Here is a 17,284-nt window from a genome sequence, read left to right on the forward strand (position 1 = left end):
TAGCTCCATATTCTAAACTGTATATATTGCGAATCCGATACCCACCTTATCAAGTTGCTTTATGCCATTGATGCCCTCACAGTCTTAGCTTTTTTCACACCTTGTTGTTGGTCAATGACTTGTCGGTCTCCCGAGTCCTTTGATGATTGGCCTGATATTTACTTATGTAAGGTTCTGAGTCTTTACAGAAGTTAGTCGCTGACCGGCTATACCAAATCTTATGAATGAAATAAAGGGGAGCTCATTTTGAAAGTTGGAGAAAATACTACACATCTTGAGTCTCATGCCTAATAGAGATGGAAACTGTTGTCTGAATAGTCACTGACATCAAGAATTTTGTGGTAAATGCCAAAAATATGTTTGAAATACTAACAGACAATTAAAACAAAATTAAGCAATTTTTGGAGGAAGGGAAGAAGAGAAGTTTTAAACTTACAAAATACAGCCTATGTAGCGTTAATGCACAGGGTCAATAAGCAAATGTCACAAAATGGAGGACGATCATCTGAATTGTTGTAAAATGTTCAGTTTTGTGAAAAAGTGCCCTATATTTTGGATGCAACTCAGAAAGAAGAGTTGAAAAAAAGACTTTATTATGATTGACACAGTACAGTTCAGACACACTAAACATATGTTCTGTAGTATTTTGATTCATCTCTGCATTTACAGTGTTTTAAATTGACTTATATGCTGTGTGTTACAGGATGGATACCCAATCAATGTCCAGTGCATTGATAAAGTGAGTGGAAAATTGTCTGAAGTTTGGTGAGGAATATATCCTGGAAAATGCTAATAAAAGATGCTGTTGAGGGAATTATTATATGAGATCTATTCTGTGTTTCTCTTTGATGACAACAAAGAAGTACTGCAATCAAAGCACTGCAAGTAATGTTTTCTTAGCACTTACAGTATAGTGTGTGATGCATATTCAATTTAGGAAAAATATGAGCAGATGAAGAGTAGTCTGAATTGGGTAATGAGACATTGTCTCATCTCAACCATTGTACTCAGCCAAGCCAACCACAAGCCACTTCCAATACCAGGAGAGCAGCATCAGCTGGTCTGGAAATAGTAGACATGCCACAGCACAACCTTTTTTGCAGCACCTGCCAGCCACAGATTTCTGGTTGCTTGTTCTCCTTGCTCAGGAGATCCCTGCTAGGGAAGTGACTAGCTCTTGTCTCAGACCTTTCCTAAGGTGAGGGAGTAACAAATGCACTCAGCCAGTGACCTCTATGTTGAGCTTCCTCTGCTCCAATGCTTAAACTCATCGATGCTGTATATATATCTTAGTTTTCAAGTTACTCACACTCATAGGGTGAACATGACGGGATTTTGATTCATCTTGTTTCCAGCGCTAGTGTCACTGCAGGCATAAAAACAAGGTGCAAAATTGCACCAAAAGCAAACACTTTGATCACAACATTTTGTCTATCTCATACAAGGATCAATGCTCATTTGCATATTGCATCATTCACATTCAGCCTCATTTACATGCAAATCTGAAGAATGTGCACATTTGATGCTAATGAATAGGCAGTGGTTAGTATTCAAGCTTCAGGCAATATCTCTTAAGATAAATTCTTGATGATTTTTGACGCTTATTAAAAGAAGAGCCAGATCAGAGTAACTTCAATTGAAGTATGTCTACTATTTGATAGTATATTTAAAAGGGACTTAGATGATTTCTTAAAATTTGTTAGCAGTTGTGAAACTGCTTGCTGTCATTTCTCTGATTTTCTGTTTACTTTAAGGAAATTACCAGCTATATTTTTGAATTTATGAAAACCATGGGGATGGCAGCCAGGCTAAATCTTGTTGCCTATTTACCATATATGTCACGTCCTTGGTACATTGTGATCTGCACCATGTGCCCTTGTGTCCTTCAGGGGGTCATAACCTCAGTATTTTTGTTGACTAGAGTGGGAGTGTGGCTTCGGTATAGCAATAACTTCTGCTCAGGCTAAATCGTGGAAGACTCAGAAGTAGACATGCAGGCAGATGGCCATTTACCTGACCTCCACAGCACTGTAAACTGTCATAAGAATTCCACATGCATGAGCAGTGACCATTCAATTAAAGTGCACTTCAGCTCTGTCCTGGACGCCTTAATGTAAGGTTCATCCGGAGATCTGTTTGGCTTCCCGATACTTCTTCTTGTCTAAATACTATGCCTTTCCATCTGCACCCCACACATTAAGACTCAGTAGAAATGCTGCCTGGTTTCAGACATTCTATTCTCAATTAATCGCATATCGTTAGACTCAGTAGAATCACCACTTGCTCTCTTTCATTTTTTACTGTATTCCAGCTCCAATTAATGCAACCAAAATTTTAACTTTGCTTATATTTATATTCATGATTCCTAATGCCACCAAAACGCTTTTAGTTAGAGGTTTGCCTGCCCCTCCATGCCTATATTTTTTTGACCTGCTTGTAAAATCCCTCCTTTATATGCTATTCACGAAGAACTTCTTGATTCTCTTTTGGACTATCATTCGTCACTCTCCTCCTGGACGTTTGCCAGTTTTCTGCATTGGTCTCCCCTTCCATTGTGCTTTGGATACTGCTCTGAGGTGAATATCTGTTCCTTTGAATTTTGCATTAAAAATGCTGTGGAACATAACAATACAGAAATTCTGAATCCTTTCTCATTTAGGACTTCTACTTACCTCGTAAAATCTTCCACCTCTTTGATATTTGAAGCCTGGTATTGCTGCATCCTAGCTCCATATTCTAAACTGTATATATTGCGAATCGGATACCCACCTTATCAAGTTGCTTTATACCATTGATGCCCTCACAGTCTTAGCTTTTTTTACACCTTGTTGTTGGTCAATGACTTGTCGGTCTCCCGAGTCCTTTGATGATTGGCCTGATATTTACTTATGTAAGGTTCTGAGTCTTTACAGAAGTTAGTCGCTGACCGGCTATACCAAATCTTATGAATGAAATAAAGGGGAGCTCATTTTGAAAGTTGGAGAAAATACTACACATCTTGAGTCTCATGCCTAATAGAGATGGAAACTGTTGTCTGAATAGTCACTGACATCAAGAATTTTGTGGTAAATGCCAAAAATATGTTTGAAATACTAACAGACAATTAAAACAAAATTAAGCAATTTTTAGAGAAAGGGAAGAAGAGAAGTTTTAAACTTACAAAATACAGCTTATGTAGCGTTAATGCACAGGGTCAATAAGCAAATGTCACAAAATGGAGGACGATTGTCTGAATTGTTGCAAAATGTTCAGTTTTGTGAAAAAGTGCCCTATATTTTGTATGCAACTCAGAAAGAAGAGTTGAAAAAAATACTTTATTATGATTGACACAGTACGTTTCAGACACACTAAACATATGTTCTATAGTATTTTGATTCATCTCTGCATTAACAGTGTTTTAAATTCACTTATATGCTGTGTGTTACAGGATGGATACCCAATCAATGTCCAGTGCATTGATAAAGTGAGTGGAAAATTGTCTGAAGTTTGGTGAGGAATATATCCTGGAAAATGCTAATAAAAGATGCTGTTGAGGGAATTATTATATGAGATCTATTCTGTGTTTCTGTTTGATGACAACAAAGAAGTACTGAAATCAAAGCACTGCAAGTCATTTTTTCTCAGCACTTACAGTATAGTGTGTGAAGCATATTCAATTTAGGAAAAATATGAGCAGATGAAGAGTAGTCTGAATTGGGTAATGAGACATTGTCTCATCTCAACCATTGTACTCAGCCAAGCCAACCACAAGCCACTTCCAATACCAGGAGAGCAGCATCAGCTGGTCTGGGAATAGTAGACATGCCACAGCACAACCTCTTTTGCAGCACCTGCCAGCCACAGATTTCTGGTTGCTTGTTCTCCTTGCTCAGGAGATCCCTGCTAGGGAAGTGACTAGCTCTTGTCTCAGACCTTTCCTAAGGTGAGGGAGTAACAAATGCACTCAGCCAGTGACCTCTATGTTGAGCTTCCTCTGCTCCAATGCTTAAACTTATCGATGCTGTATATATATCTTAGTTTTCAAGTCACTCACACTCATAGGGTGAACATGACGGGATTTTGATTCATCTTGTTTCCAGCGCTAGTGTCACTGCAGGCATAAAAACAAGGTGCAAAATTGCACCAAAAGCAAACACTTTGATCACAACATTTTGTCTATCTCATACAAGGATCAATGCTCATTTGCATATTGCATCATTCACATTCAGCCTCATTTACATGCAAATCTGAAGACTGTGCACATCTGATGCTAATGGATAGGCAGTGGTTAGTATTCAAGCTTCAGGCAATATGTCTTAAGATAAATTCTTGATGATTTTTGACGCTTATTAAAAGAAGAGCCAGATCAGAGTAACTTCAATTGAAGTATGTCTACTATTTCATAGTATATTTAAAAGGGACTTAGATGATTTCTTAAAATTTGTTAGCAGTTGTGAAACTGCTTGCTGTCATTTCTCTGATTTTCTGTTTACTTTAAGGAAATTACCAGCTATATTTTTGAATTTATGAAAACCATGGGGATGGCAGCCAGGCTAAATCTTGTTGCCTATTTACCATATATGTCACGTCCTTGGTACATTGTGATCTGCACGACGTGCCCTTGTGTCCTTCAGGGGGTCATAACCTCAATATTTTTGTTGACTAGAGTGGGAGTGTGGCATCAGTGTAGCAATAACTTCTGCTCAGGCTAAATCGTGGAAGACTCAGAAGTAGACAAGCAGGCAGATGGCCATTTACCTGACCTCCACAGCACTGTAAACTGTCATAAGAATTCCATATGCATGAGCAGTGACCATTCAATAAAAGTGCACTTCAGCTCTGTCCTGGACGCCTTAATGTAAGGTTCATCCGGAGATCTGTTTGGCTTCCCAATACTTCTTCTTCTCTAAATACTATGCCTTTCCATCTGCACCCCACACATTAAGACTCAGTAGAAATGCTGCCCGGTTTCAGACATTCTATTCTCAATTAATCGCATATCGTTAGACTCAGTAGAATCACCACTTGCTCTCTTTCATTTTTTACTGTATTCCAGCTCCAATTAATGCAACCAAAATTTTAACTTTGCTTATTTTTATATTCATGATTCCTAATGCCACCAAAACGCTTTTAGTTAGAGGTTTTCCTGCCCCTCCATGCCTATATTTTTTTGACCTGCTTGTAAAATCCCTCCTTTATATGCTATTCACGAAGAACTTCTTGATTCTCTTTTGGACTATCATTCGTCACTCTCCTCCTGGACGTTTGCCAGTTTTCTGCATTGGTCTCCTCTTCCATTGTGCTTTGGATACTGCTCTGAGGTGAATATCTGTTCCTTTGAATTTTGCATTAAAAATGCTGTAGAACATAACAATACAGAAATTCTGAATCCTTTCTCATTTAGGACTTCTACTTACCTCCTAAAATCTTCCACCTCTTTGATATTTGAATCCTGGTATTGCTGCATCCTAGCTCCATATTCTAAACTGTATATATTGCGAATCGGATACCCACCTTATCAAGTTGCTTTATGCCATTGATGCCCTCACAGTCTTAGCTTTTTTCACACCTTGTTGTTGGTCAATGACTTGTCGGTCTCCCGAGTCCTTTGATGATTGGCCTGATATTTACTTATGTAAGGTTCTGAGTCTTTACAGAAGTTAGTCGCTGACCGGCTATACCAAATCTTATGAATGAAATAAAGGGGAGCTCATTTTGAAAGTTGGAGAAAATACTACACATCTTGAGTCTCATGCCTAATAGAGATGGAAACTGTTGTCTGAATAGTCACTGACATCAAGAATTTTGTGGTAAATGCCAAAAATATGTTTGAAATACTAACAGACAATTAAAACAAAATTAAGCAATTTTTGGAGGAAGGAAAGAAGAGAAGTTTTAAACTTACAAAATACAGCTTATGTAGCGTTAATGCACAGGGTCAATAAGCAAATGTCACAAAATGGAGGACGATCATCTGAATTGTTGTAAAATGTTCAGTTTTGTGAAAAAGTGCCCTATATTTTGGATGCAACTCAGAAAGAAGAGTTGAAAAAAAGACTTTATTATGATTGACACAGTACAGTTCAGACACACTAAACATATGTTCTGTAGTATTTTGATTCATCTCTGCATTTACAGTGTTTTAAATTGACTTATATGCTGTGTGTTACAGGATGGATACCCAATCAATGTCCAGTGCATTGATAAAGTGAGTGGAAAATTGTCTGAAGTTTGGTGAGGAATATATCCTGGAAAATGCTAATAAAAGATGCTGTTGAGGGAATTATTATATGAGATCTATTCTGTGTTTCTCTTTGATGACAACAAAGAAGTACTGCAATCAAAGCACTGCAAGTAATTTTTTCTTAGCACTTACAGTATAGTGTGTGATGCATATTAAATTTAGGAAAAATATGAGCAGATGAAGAGTAGTCTGAATTGGGTAATGAGACATTGTCTCATCTCAACCATTGTACTCAGCCAAGCCAACCACAAGCCACTTCCAATACCAGGAGAGCAGCATCAGCTGGTCTGGAAATAGTAGACATGCCACAGCACAACCTCTTTTGCAGCACCTGCCAGCCACAGGTTTCTGGTTGCTTGTTCTCCTTGCTCAGGAGATCCCTGTTAGGGAGGTGACTAGCTCTTGTCTCAGACCTTTCCTAAGGTAAGGGAGTAACAAATGCACTCAGCCAGTGATCTCTATGTTGAGCTTTCTCTGCTCCGATGCTCAAACTCATCGATGCAGTATATATATCTTAGTTTTCAAGTTACTCACACTCATAGGGTGAACATGACGGGATTTTGATTCATCTTGTTTGCAGCACTAGTGTCACTGCAGGCATAAAAACAAGATGCAAAATTGCACCAAAAGCAAACACTTTGATCACAACATTTTGTCTATCTCATACAAGGATAAATGCTCATTTGCATATCGCATCATTCACATTCAGCCTCACTTACATGCAAATCTGAAGAATGTGCACATTTGATGCTAATGAATAGGCAGTGGTTAGTATTCAAGCTTCAGGCAATATCTCTTAAGATAAATTCTTGATGATTTTTGACGCTTATTAAAAGAAGAGCCAGATCAGAGTAACTTCAATTGAAGTATGTCTACTATTTGATAGTATATTTAAAAGGGACTTAGATGATTTCTTAAAATTTGTTAGCAGTTGTGAAACTGCTTGCTGTCATTTCTCTGATTTTCTGTTTACTTTAAGGAAATTACCAGCTATATTTTTGAATTTATGAAAACCATGGGGATGGCAGCCAGGCTAAATCTTGTTGCCTATTTACCATATATGTCACGTCCTTGGTACATTGTGATCTGCACCATGTGCCCTTGTGTCCTTCAGGGGGTCATAACCTCAGTATTTTTGTTGACTAGAGTGGGAGTGTGGCTTCGGTGTAGCAATAACTTCTGCTCAGGCTAAATCGTGGAAGACTCAGAAGTAGACAAGCAGGCAGATGGCCATTTACCTGACCTCCACAGCACTGTAAACTGTCATAAGAATTCCACATGCATGAGCAGTGACCATTCAATTAAAGTGCACTTCAGCTCTGTCCTGGACGCCTTAATGTAAGGTTCATCCGGAGATCTGTTTGGCTTCCCGATACTTCTTCTTGTCTAAATACTATGCATTCCATCTGCACCCCACACATTAAGACTCAGTAGAAATGCTGCCTGGTTTCAGACATTCTATTCTCAATTAATCGCATATCGTTAGACTCAGTAGAATCACCACTTGCTCTCTTTCATTTTTTACTGTATTCCAGCTCCAATTAATGCAACCAAAATTTTAACTTTGCTTATATTTATATTCATGATTCCTAATGCCACCAAAACGCTTTTAGTTAGAGGTTTGCCTGCCCCTCCATGCCTATATTTTTTTGACCTGCTTGTAAAATCCCTCCTTTATATGCTATTCACGAAGAACTTCTTGATTCTCTTTTGGACTATCATTCGTCACTCTCCTCCTGGACGTTTGCCAGTTTTCTGCATTGGTCTCCCCTTCCATTGTGCTTTGGATACTGCTCTGAGGTGAATATCTGTTCCTTTGAATTTTGCATTAAAAATGCTGTGGAACATAACAATACAGAAATTCTGAATCCTTTCTCATTTAGGACTTCTACTTACCTCGTAAAATCTTCCACCTCTTTGATATTTGAAGCCTGGTATTGCTGCATCCTAGCTCCATATTCTAAACTGTATATATTGCGAATCGGATACCCACCTTATCAAGTTGCTTTATACCATTGATGCCCTCACAGTCTTAGCTTTTTTTACACCTTGTTGTTGGTCAATGACTTGTCGGTCTCCCGAGTCCTTTGATGATTGGCCTGATATTTACTTATGTAAGGTTCTGAGTCTTTACAGAAGTTAGTCGCTGACCGGCTATACCAAATCTTATGAATGAAATAAAGGGGAGCTCATTTTGAAAGTTGGAGAAAATACTACACATCTTGAGTCTCATGCCTAATAGAGATGGAAACTGTTGTCTGAATAGTCACTGACATCAAGAATTTTGTGGTAAATGCCAAAAATATGTTTGAAATACTAACAGACAATTAAAACAAAATTAAGCAATTTTTAGAGAAAGGGAAGAAGAGAAGTTTTAAACTTACAAAATACAGCTTATGTAGCGTTAATGCACAGGGTCAATAAGCAAATGTCACAAAATGGAGGACGATTGTCTGAATTGTTGCAAAATGTTCAGTTTTGTGAAAAAGTGCCCTATATTTTGTATGCAACTCAGAAAGAAGAGTTGAAAAAAATACTTTATTATGATTGACACAGTACGTTTCAGACACACTAAACATATGTTCTATAGTATTTTGATTCATCTCTGCATTAACAGTGTTTTAAATTCACTTATATGCTGTGTGTTACAGGATGGATACCCAATCAATGTCCAGTGCATTGATAAAGTGAGTGGAAAATTGTCTGAAGTTTGGTGAGGAATATATCCTGGAAAATGCTAATAAAAGATGCTGTTGAGGGAATTATTATATGAGATCTATTCTGTGTTTCTGTTTGATGACAACAAAGAAGTACTGAAATCAAAGCACTGCAAGTCATTTTTTCTCAGCACTTACAGTATAGTGTGTGAAGCATATTCAATTTAGGAAAAATATGAGCAGATGAAGAGTAGTCTGAATTGGGTAATGAGACATTGTCTCATCTCAACCATTGTACTCAGCCAAGCCAACCACAAGCCACTTCCAATACCAGGAGAGCAGCATCAGCTGGTCTGGGAATAGTAGACATGCCACAGCACAACCTCTTTTGCAGCACCTGCCAGCCACAGATTTCTGGTTGCTTGTTCTCCTTGCTCAGGAGATCCCTGCTAGGGAAGTGACTAGCTCTTGTCTCAGACCTTTCCTAAGGTGAGGGAGTAACAAATGCACTCAGCCAGTGACCTCTATGTTGAGCTTCCTCTGCTCCAATGCTTAAACTCATCGATGCTGTATATAAATCTTAGTTTTCAAGTTACTCACACTCATAGGGTGAACATGACGGGATTTTGATTCATCTTGTTTCCAGCGCTAGTGTCACTGCAGGCATAAAAACAAGGTGCAAAATTGCACCAAAAGCAAACACTTTGATCACAACATTTTGTCTATCTCATACAAGGATCAATGCTCATTTGCATATTGCATCATTCACATTCAGCCTCATTTACATGCAAATCTGAAGACTGTGCACATCTGATGCTAATGGATAGGCAGTGGTTAGTATTCAAGCTTCAGGCAATATGTCTTAAGATAAATTCTTGATGATTTTTGACGCTTATTAAAAGAAGAGCCAGATCAGAGTAACTTCAATTGAAGTATGTCTACTATTTCATAGTATATTTAAAAGGGACTTAGATGATTTCTTAAACGTTGTTAGCAGTTGTGAAACTGCTTGCTGTCATTTCTCTGATTTTCTGTTTACTTTAAGGAAATTACCAGCTATATTTTTGAATTTATGAAAACCATGGGGATGGCAGCCAGGCTAAATCTTGTTGCCTATTTACCATATATGTCACGTCCTTGGTACATTGTGATCTGCACGACGTGCCCTTGTGTCCTTCAGGGGGTCATAACCTCAATATTTTTGTTGACTAGAGTGGGAGTGTGGCATCAGTGTAGCAATAACTTCTGCTCAGGCTAAATCGTGGAAGACTCAGAAGTAGACAAGCAGGCAGTTGGCCATTTACCTGACCTCCACAGCACTGTAAACTGTCATAAGAATTCCATATGCATGAGCAGTGACCATTCAATAAAAGTGCACTTCAGCTCTGTCCTGGACGCCTTAATGTAAGGTTCATCCGGAGATCTGTTTGGCTTCCCAATACTTCTTCTTCTCTAAATACTATGCCTTTCCATCTGCACCCCACACATTAAGACTCAGTAGAAATGCTGCCCGGTTTCAGACATTCTATTCTCAATTAATCGCATATCGTTAGACTCAGTAGAATCACCACTTGCTCTCTTTCATTTTTTACTGTATTCCAGCTCCAATTAATGCAACCAAAATTTTAACTTTGCTTATTTTTATATTCATGATTCCTAATGCCACCAAAACGCTTTTAATTAGAGGTTTTCCTGACCCTCCATGCCTATATTTTTTTGACCTGCTTGTAAAATCCCTCCTTTATATGCTATTCACGAAGAACTTCTTGATTCTCTTTTGGACTATCATTCGTCACTCTCCTCCTGGACGTTTGCCAGTTTTCTGCATTGGTCTCCCCTTCCATTGTGCTTTGGATACTGCTCTGAGGTGAATATCTGTTCCTTTGAATTTTGCATTAAAAATGCTGTAGAACATAACAATACAGAAATTCTGAATCCTTTCTCATTTAGGACTTCTACTTACCTCCTAAAATCTTCCACCTCTTTGATATTTGAATCCTGGTATTGCTGCATCCTAGCTCCATATTCTAAACTGTATATATTGCAAATCGGATACCCACCTTATCAAGTTGCTTTATGCCATTGATGCCCTCACAGTCTTAGCTTTTTTCACACCTTGTTGTTGGTCAATGACTTGTCGGTCTCCCGAGTCCTTTGATGATTGGCCTGATATTTACTTATGTAAGGTTCTGAGTCTTTACAGAAGTTAGTCGCTGACCGGCTATACCAAATCTTATGAATGAAATAAAGGGGAGCTCATTTTGAAAGTTGGAGAAAATACTACACATCTTGAGTCTCATGCCTAATAGAGATGGAAACTGTTGTCTGAATAGTCACTGACATCAAGAATTTTGTGGTAAATGCCAAAAATATGTTTGAAATACTAACAGACAATTAAAACAAAATTAAGCAATTTTTGGAGGAAGGAAAGAAGAGAAGTTTTAAACTTACAAAATACAGCTTATGTAGCGTTAATGCACAGGGTCAATAAGCAAATGTCACAAAATGGAGGACGATCATCTGAATTGTTGTAAAATGTTCAGTTTTGTGAAAAAGTGCCCTATATTTTGGATGCAACTCAGAAAGAAGAGTTGAAAAAAAGACTTTATTATGATTGACACAGTACAGTTCAGACACACTAAACATATGTTCTGTAGTATTTTGATTCATCTCTGCATTTACAGTGTTTTAAATTGACTTATATGCTGTGTGTTACAGGATGGATACCCAATCAATGTCCAGTGCATTGATAAAGTGAGTGGAAAATTGTCTGAAGTTTGGTGAGGAATATATCCTGGAAAATGCTAATAAAAGATGCTGTTGAGGGAATTATTATATGAGATCTATTCTGTGTTTCTCTTTGATGACAACAAAGAAGTACTGCAATCAAAGCACTGCAAGTAATTTTTTCTTAGCACTTACAGTATAGTGTGTGATGCATATTCAATTTAGGAAAAATATGAGCAGATGAAGAGTAGTCTGAATTGGGTAATGAGACATTGTCTCATCTCAACCATTGTACTCAGCCAAGCCAACCACAAGCCACTTCCAATACCAGGAGAGCAGCATCAGCTGGTCTGGAAATAGTAGACATGCCACAGCACAACCTCTTTTGCAGCACCTACCAGCCACAGGTTTCTGGTTGCTTGTTCTCCTTGCTCAGGAGATCCCTGTTAGGGAGGTGACTAGCTCTTGTCTCAGACCTTTCCTAAGGTAAGGGAGTAACAAATGCACTCAGCCAGTGATCTCTATGTTGAGCTTTCTCTGCTCCGATGCTCAAACTCATCGATGCAGTATATATATCTTAGTTTTCAAGTTACTCACACTCATAGGGTGAACATGACGGGATTTTGATTCATCTTGTTTGCAGCACTAGTGTCACTGCAGGCATAAAAACAAGATGCAAAATTGCACCAAAAGCAAACACTTTGATCACAACATTTTGTCTATCTCATACAAGGATAAATGCTCATTTGCATATCGCATCATTCACATTCAGCCTCACTTACATGCAAATCTGAAGAATGTGCACATTTGATGCTAATGAATAGGCAGTGGTTAGTATTCAAGCTTCAGGCAATATCTCTTAAGATAAATTCTTGATGATTTTTGACGCTTATTAAAAGAAGAGCCAGATCAGAGTAACTTCAATTGAAGTATGTCTACTATTTGATAGTATATTTAAAAGGGACTTAGATGATTTCTTAAAATTTGTTAGCAGTTGTGAAACTGCTTGCTGTCATTTCTCTGATTTTCTGTTTACTTTAAGGAAATTACCAGCTATATTTTTGAATTTATGAAAACCATGGGGATGGCAGCCAGGCTAAATCTTGTTGCCTATTTACCATATATGTCACGTCCTTGGTACATTGTGATCTGCACCATGTGCCCTTGTGTCCTTCAGGGGGTCATAACCTCAGTATTTTTGTTGACTAGAGTGGGAGTGTGGCTTCGGTGTAGCAATAACTTCTGCTCAGGCTAAATCGTGGAAGACTCAGAAGTAGACAAGCAGGCAGATGGCCATTTACCTGACCTCCACAGCACTGTAAACTGTCATAAGAATTCCACATGCATGAGCAGTGACCATTCAATTAAAGTGCACTTCAGCTCTGTCCTGGACGCCTTAATGTAAGGTTCATCCGGAGATCTGTTTGGCTTCCCGATACTTCTTCTTGTCTAAATACTATGCCTTTCCATCTGCACCCCACACATTAAGACTCAGTAGAAATGCTGCCTGGTTTCAGACATTCTATTCTCAATTAATCGCATATCGTTAGACTCAGTAGAATCACCACTTGCTCTCTTTCATTTTTTACTGTATTCCAGCTCCAATTAATGCAACCAAAATTTTAACTTTGCTTATATTTATATTCATGATTCCTAATGCCACCAAAACGCTTTTAGTTAGAGGTTTGCCTGCCCCTCCATGCCTATATTTTTTTGACCTGCTTGTAAAATCCCTCCTTTATATGCTATTCACGAAGAACTTCTTGATTCTCTTTTGGACTATCATTCGTCACTCTCCTCCTGGACGTTTGCCAGTTTTCTGCATTGGTCTCCCCTTCCATTGTGCTTTGGATACTGCTCTGAGGTGAATATCTGTTCCTTTGAATTTTGCATTAAAAATGCTGTGGAACATAACAATACAGAAATTCTGAATCCTTTCTCATTTAGGACTTCTACTTACCTCGTAAAATCTTCTACCTCTTTGATATTTGAAGCCTGGTATTGCTGCATCCTAGCTCCATATTCTAAACTGTATATATTGCGAATCGGATACCCACCTTATCAAGTTGCTTTATACCATTGATGCCCTCACAGTCTTAGCTTTTTTTACACCTTGTTGTTGGTCAATGACTTGTCGGTCTCCCGAGTCCTTTGATGATTGGCCTGATATTTACTTATGTAAGGTTCTGAGTCTTTACAGAAGTTAGTCGCTGACCGGCTATACCAAATCTTATGAATGAAATAAAGGGGAGCTCATTTTGAAAGTTGGAGAAAATACTACACATCTTGAGTCTCATGCCTAATAGAGATGGAAACTGTTGTCTGAATAGTCACTGACATCAAGAATTTTGTGGTAAATGCCAAAAATATGTTTGAAATACTAACAGACAATTAAAACAAAATTAAGCAATTTTTAGAGAAAGGGAAGAAGAGAAGTTTTAAACTTACAAAATACAGCTTATGTAGCGTTAATGCACAGGGTCAATAAGCAAATGTCACAAAATGGAGGACGATTGTCTGAATTGTTGCAAAATGTTCAGTTTTGTGAAAAAGTGCCCTATATTTTGTATGCAACTCAGAAAGAAGAGTTGAAAAAAATACTTTATTATGATTGACACAGTACGTTTCAGACACACTAAACATATGTTCTATAGTATTTTGATTCATCTCTGCATTAACAGTGTTTTAAATTCACTTATATGCTGTGTGTTACAGGATGGATACCCAATCAATGTCCAGTGCATTGATAAAGTGAGTGGAAAATTGTCTGAAGTTTGGTGAGGAATATATCCTGGAAAATGCTAATAAAAGATGCTGTTGAGGGAATTATTATATGAGATCTATTCTGTGTTTCTGTTTGATGACAACAAAGAAGTACTGAAATCAAAGCACTGCAAGTCATTTTTTCTCAGCACTTACAGTATAGTGTGTGAAGCATATTCAATTTAGGAAAAATATGAGCAGATGAAGAGTAGTCTGAATTGGGTAATGAGACATTGTCTCATCTCAACCATTGTACTCAGCCAAGCCAACCACAAGCCACTTCCAATACCAGGAGAGCAGCATCAGCTGGTCTGGGAATAGTAGACATGCCACAGCACAACCTCTTTTGCAGCACCTGCCAGCCACAGATTTCTGGTTGCTTGTTCTCCTTGCTCAGGAGATCCCTGCTAGGGAAGTGACTAGCTCTTGTCTCAGACCTTTCCTAAGGTGAGGGAGTAACAAATGCACTCAGCCAGTGACCTCTATGTTGAGCTTCCTCTGCTCCAATGCTTAAACTCATCGATGCTGTATATATATCTTAGTTTTCAAGTTACTCACACTCATAGGGTGAACATGACGGGATTTTGATTCATCTTGTTTCCAGCGCTAGTGTCACTGCAGGCATAAAAACAAGGTGCAAAATTGCACCAAAAGCAAACACTTTGATCACAACATTTTGTCTATCTCATACAAGGATCAATGCTCATTTGCATATTGCATCATTCACATTCAGCCTCATTTACATGCAAATCTGAAGACTGTGCACATCTGATGCTAATGGATAGGCAGTGGTTAGTATTCAAGCTTCAGGCAATATGTCTTAAGATAAATTCTTGATGATTTTTGACGCTTATTAAAAGAAGAGCCAGATCAGAGTAACTTCAATTGAAGTATGTCTACTATTTCATAGTATATTTAAAAGGGACTTAGATGATTTCTTAAACGTTGTTAGCAGTTGTGAAACTGCTTGCTGTCATTTCTCTGATTTTCTGTTTACTTTAAGGAAATTACCAGCTATATTTTTGAATTTATGAAAACCATGGGGATGGCAGCCAGGCTAAATCTTGTTGCCTATTTACCATATATGTCACGTCCTTGGTACATTGTGATCTGCACGACGTGCCCTTGTGTCCTTCAGGGGGTCATAACCTCAATATTTTTGTTGACTAGAGTGGGAGTGTGGCATCAGTGTAGCAATAACTTCTGCTCAGGCTAAATCGTGGAAGACTCAGAAGTAGACAAGCAGGCAGTTGGCCATTTACCTGACCTCCACAGCACTGTAAACTGTCATAAGAATTCCATATGCATGAGCAGTGACCATTCAATAAAAGTGCACTTCAGCTCTGTCCTGGACGCCTTAATGTAAGGTTCATCCGGAGATCTGTTTGGCTTCCCAATACTTCTTCTTCTCTAAATACTATGCCTTTCCATCTGCACCCCACACATTAAGACTCAGTAGAAATGCTGCCCGGTTTCAGACATTCTATTCTCAATTAATCGCATATCGTTAGACTCAGTAGAATCACCATTTGCTCTCTTTCATTTTTTACTGTATTCCAGCTCCAATTAATGCAACCAAAATTTTAACTTTGCTTATTTTTATATTCATGATTCCTAATGCCACCAAAACGCTTTTAGTTAGAGGTTTTCCTGACCCTCCATGCCTATATTTTTTTGACCTGCTTGTAAAATCCCTCCTTTATATGCTATTCACGAAGAACTTCTTGATTCTCTTTTGGACTATCATTCGTCACTCTCCTCCTGGACGTTTGCCAGTTTTCTGCATTGGTCTCCCCTTCCATTGTGCTTTGGATACTGCTCTGAGGTGAATATCTGTTCCTTTGAATTTTGCTTAAAAATGCTGTAGAACATAACAATACAGAAATTCTGAATCCTTTCTCATTTAGGACTTCTACTTACCTCCTAAAATCTTCCACCTCTTTGATATTTGAATCCTGGTATTGCTGCATCCTAGCTCCATATTCTAAACTGTATATATTGCGAATCGGATACCCACCTTATCAAGTTGCTTTATGCCATTGATGCCCTCACAGTCTTAGCTTTTTTCACACCTTGTTGTTGGTCAATGACTTGTCGGTCTCCCGAGTCCTTTGATGATTGGCCTGATATTTACTTATGTAAGGTTCTGAGTCTTTACAGAAGTTAGTCGCTGACCGGCTATACCAAATCTTATGAATGAAATAAAGGGGAGCTCATTTTGAAAGTTGGAGAAAATACTACACATCTTGAGTCTCATGCCTAATAGAGATGGAAACTGTTGTCTGAATAGTCACTGACATCAAGAATTTTGTGGTAAATGCCAAAAATATGTTTGAAATACTAACAGACAATTAAAACAAAATTAAGCAATTTTTGGAGGAAGGAAAGAAGAGAAGTTTTAAACTTACAAAATACAGCTTATGTAGCGTTAATGCACAGGGTCAATAAGCAAATGTCACAAAATGGAGGACGATCATCTGAATTGTTGTAAAATGTTCAGTTTTGTGAAAAAGTGCCCTATATTTTGGATGCAACTCAGAAAGAAGAGTTGAAAAAAAGACTTTATTATGATTGACACAGTACAGTTCAGACACACTAAACATATGTTCTGTAGTATTTTGATTCATCTCTGCATTTACAGTGTTTTAAATTGACTTATATGCTGTGTGTTACAGGATGGATACCCAATCAATGTCCAGTGCATTGATAAAGTGAGTGGAAAATTGTCTGAAGTTTGGTGAGGAATATATCCTGGAAAATGCTAATAAAAGATGCTGTTGAGGGAATTATTATATGAGATCTATTCTGTGTTTCTCTTTGATGACAACAAAGAAGTACTGCAATCAAAGCACTGCAAGTACTTTTTTCTTAGCACTTACAGTATAGTGTGTGATGCATATTCAATTTAGGAAAA

The 17,284-nt window shown here is 38.1% G+C and overlaps 6 non-coding genes across 6 annotated transcripts; all 6 read right to left on the reverse strand.

Annotated features, from left to right (window-relative positions):
- Positions 1 to 947: 947 nt before the first annotated feature.
- LOC146811441 (Nuclear RNase P) lies at positions 948 to 1,254 on the reverse strand. The gene has a single exon (XR_014967183.1).
- A 2,417-nt stretch (positions 1,255 to 3,671) lies between these two features.
- On the reverse strand, positions 3,672 to 3,978 carry LOC146811442 (Nuclear RNase P). Its single transcript, XR_014967176.1, has one exon.
- A 2,417-nt stretch (positions 3,979 to 6,395) lies between these two features.
- On the reverse strand, positions 6,396 to 6,702 carry LOC146811443 (Nuclear RNase P). The gene has a single exon (XR_014967265.1).
- A 2,416-nt stretch (positions 6,703 to 9,118) lies between these two features.
- On the reverse strand, positions 9,119 to 9,425 carry LOC146811444 (Nuclear RNase P). The gene has a single exon (XR_014967178.1).
- Positions 9,426 to 11,842: 2,417 nt separating this feature from the next.
- Positions 11,843 to 12,149, reverse strand: LOC146811445 (Nuclear RNase P). Its single transcript, XR_014967267.1, has one exon.
- Positions 12,150 to 14,566: 2,417 nt separating this feature from the next.
- LOC146811446 (Nuclear RNase P) lies at positions 14,567 to 14,873 on the reverse strand. Its single transcript, XR_014967179.1, has one exon.
- Between the last annotated feature and the right edge of the window lie 2,411 nt (positions 14,874 to 17,284).

This window comes from Triturus cristatus, chromosome 7, assembly GCF_964204655.1.
Source record: "Triturus cristatus chromosome 7, aTriCri1.1, whole genome shotgun sequence".
Classification (NCBI taxonomy): Eukaryota; Metazoa; Chordata; class Amphibia; order Caudata; family Salamandridae; genus Triturus; species Triturus cristatus.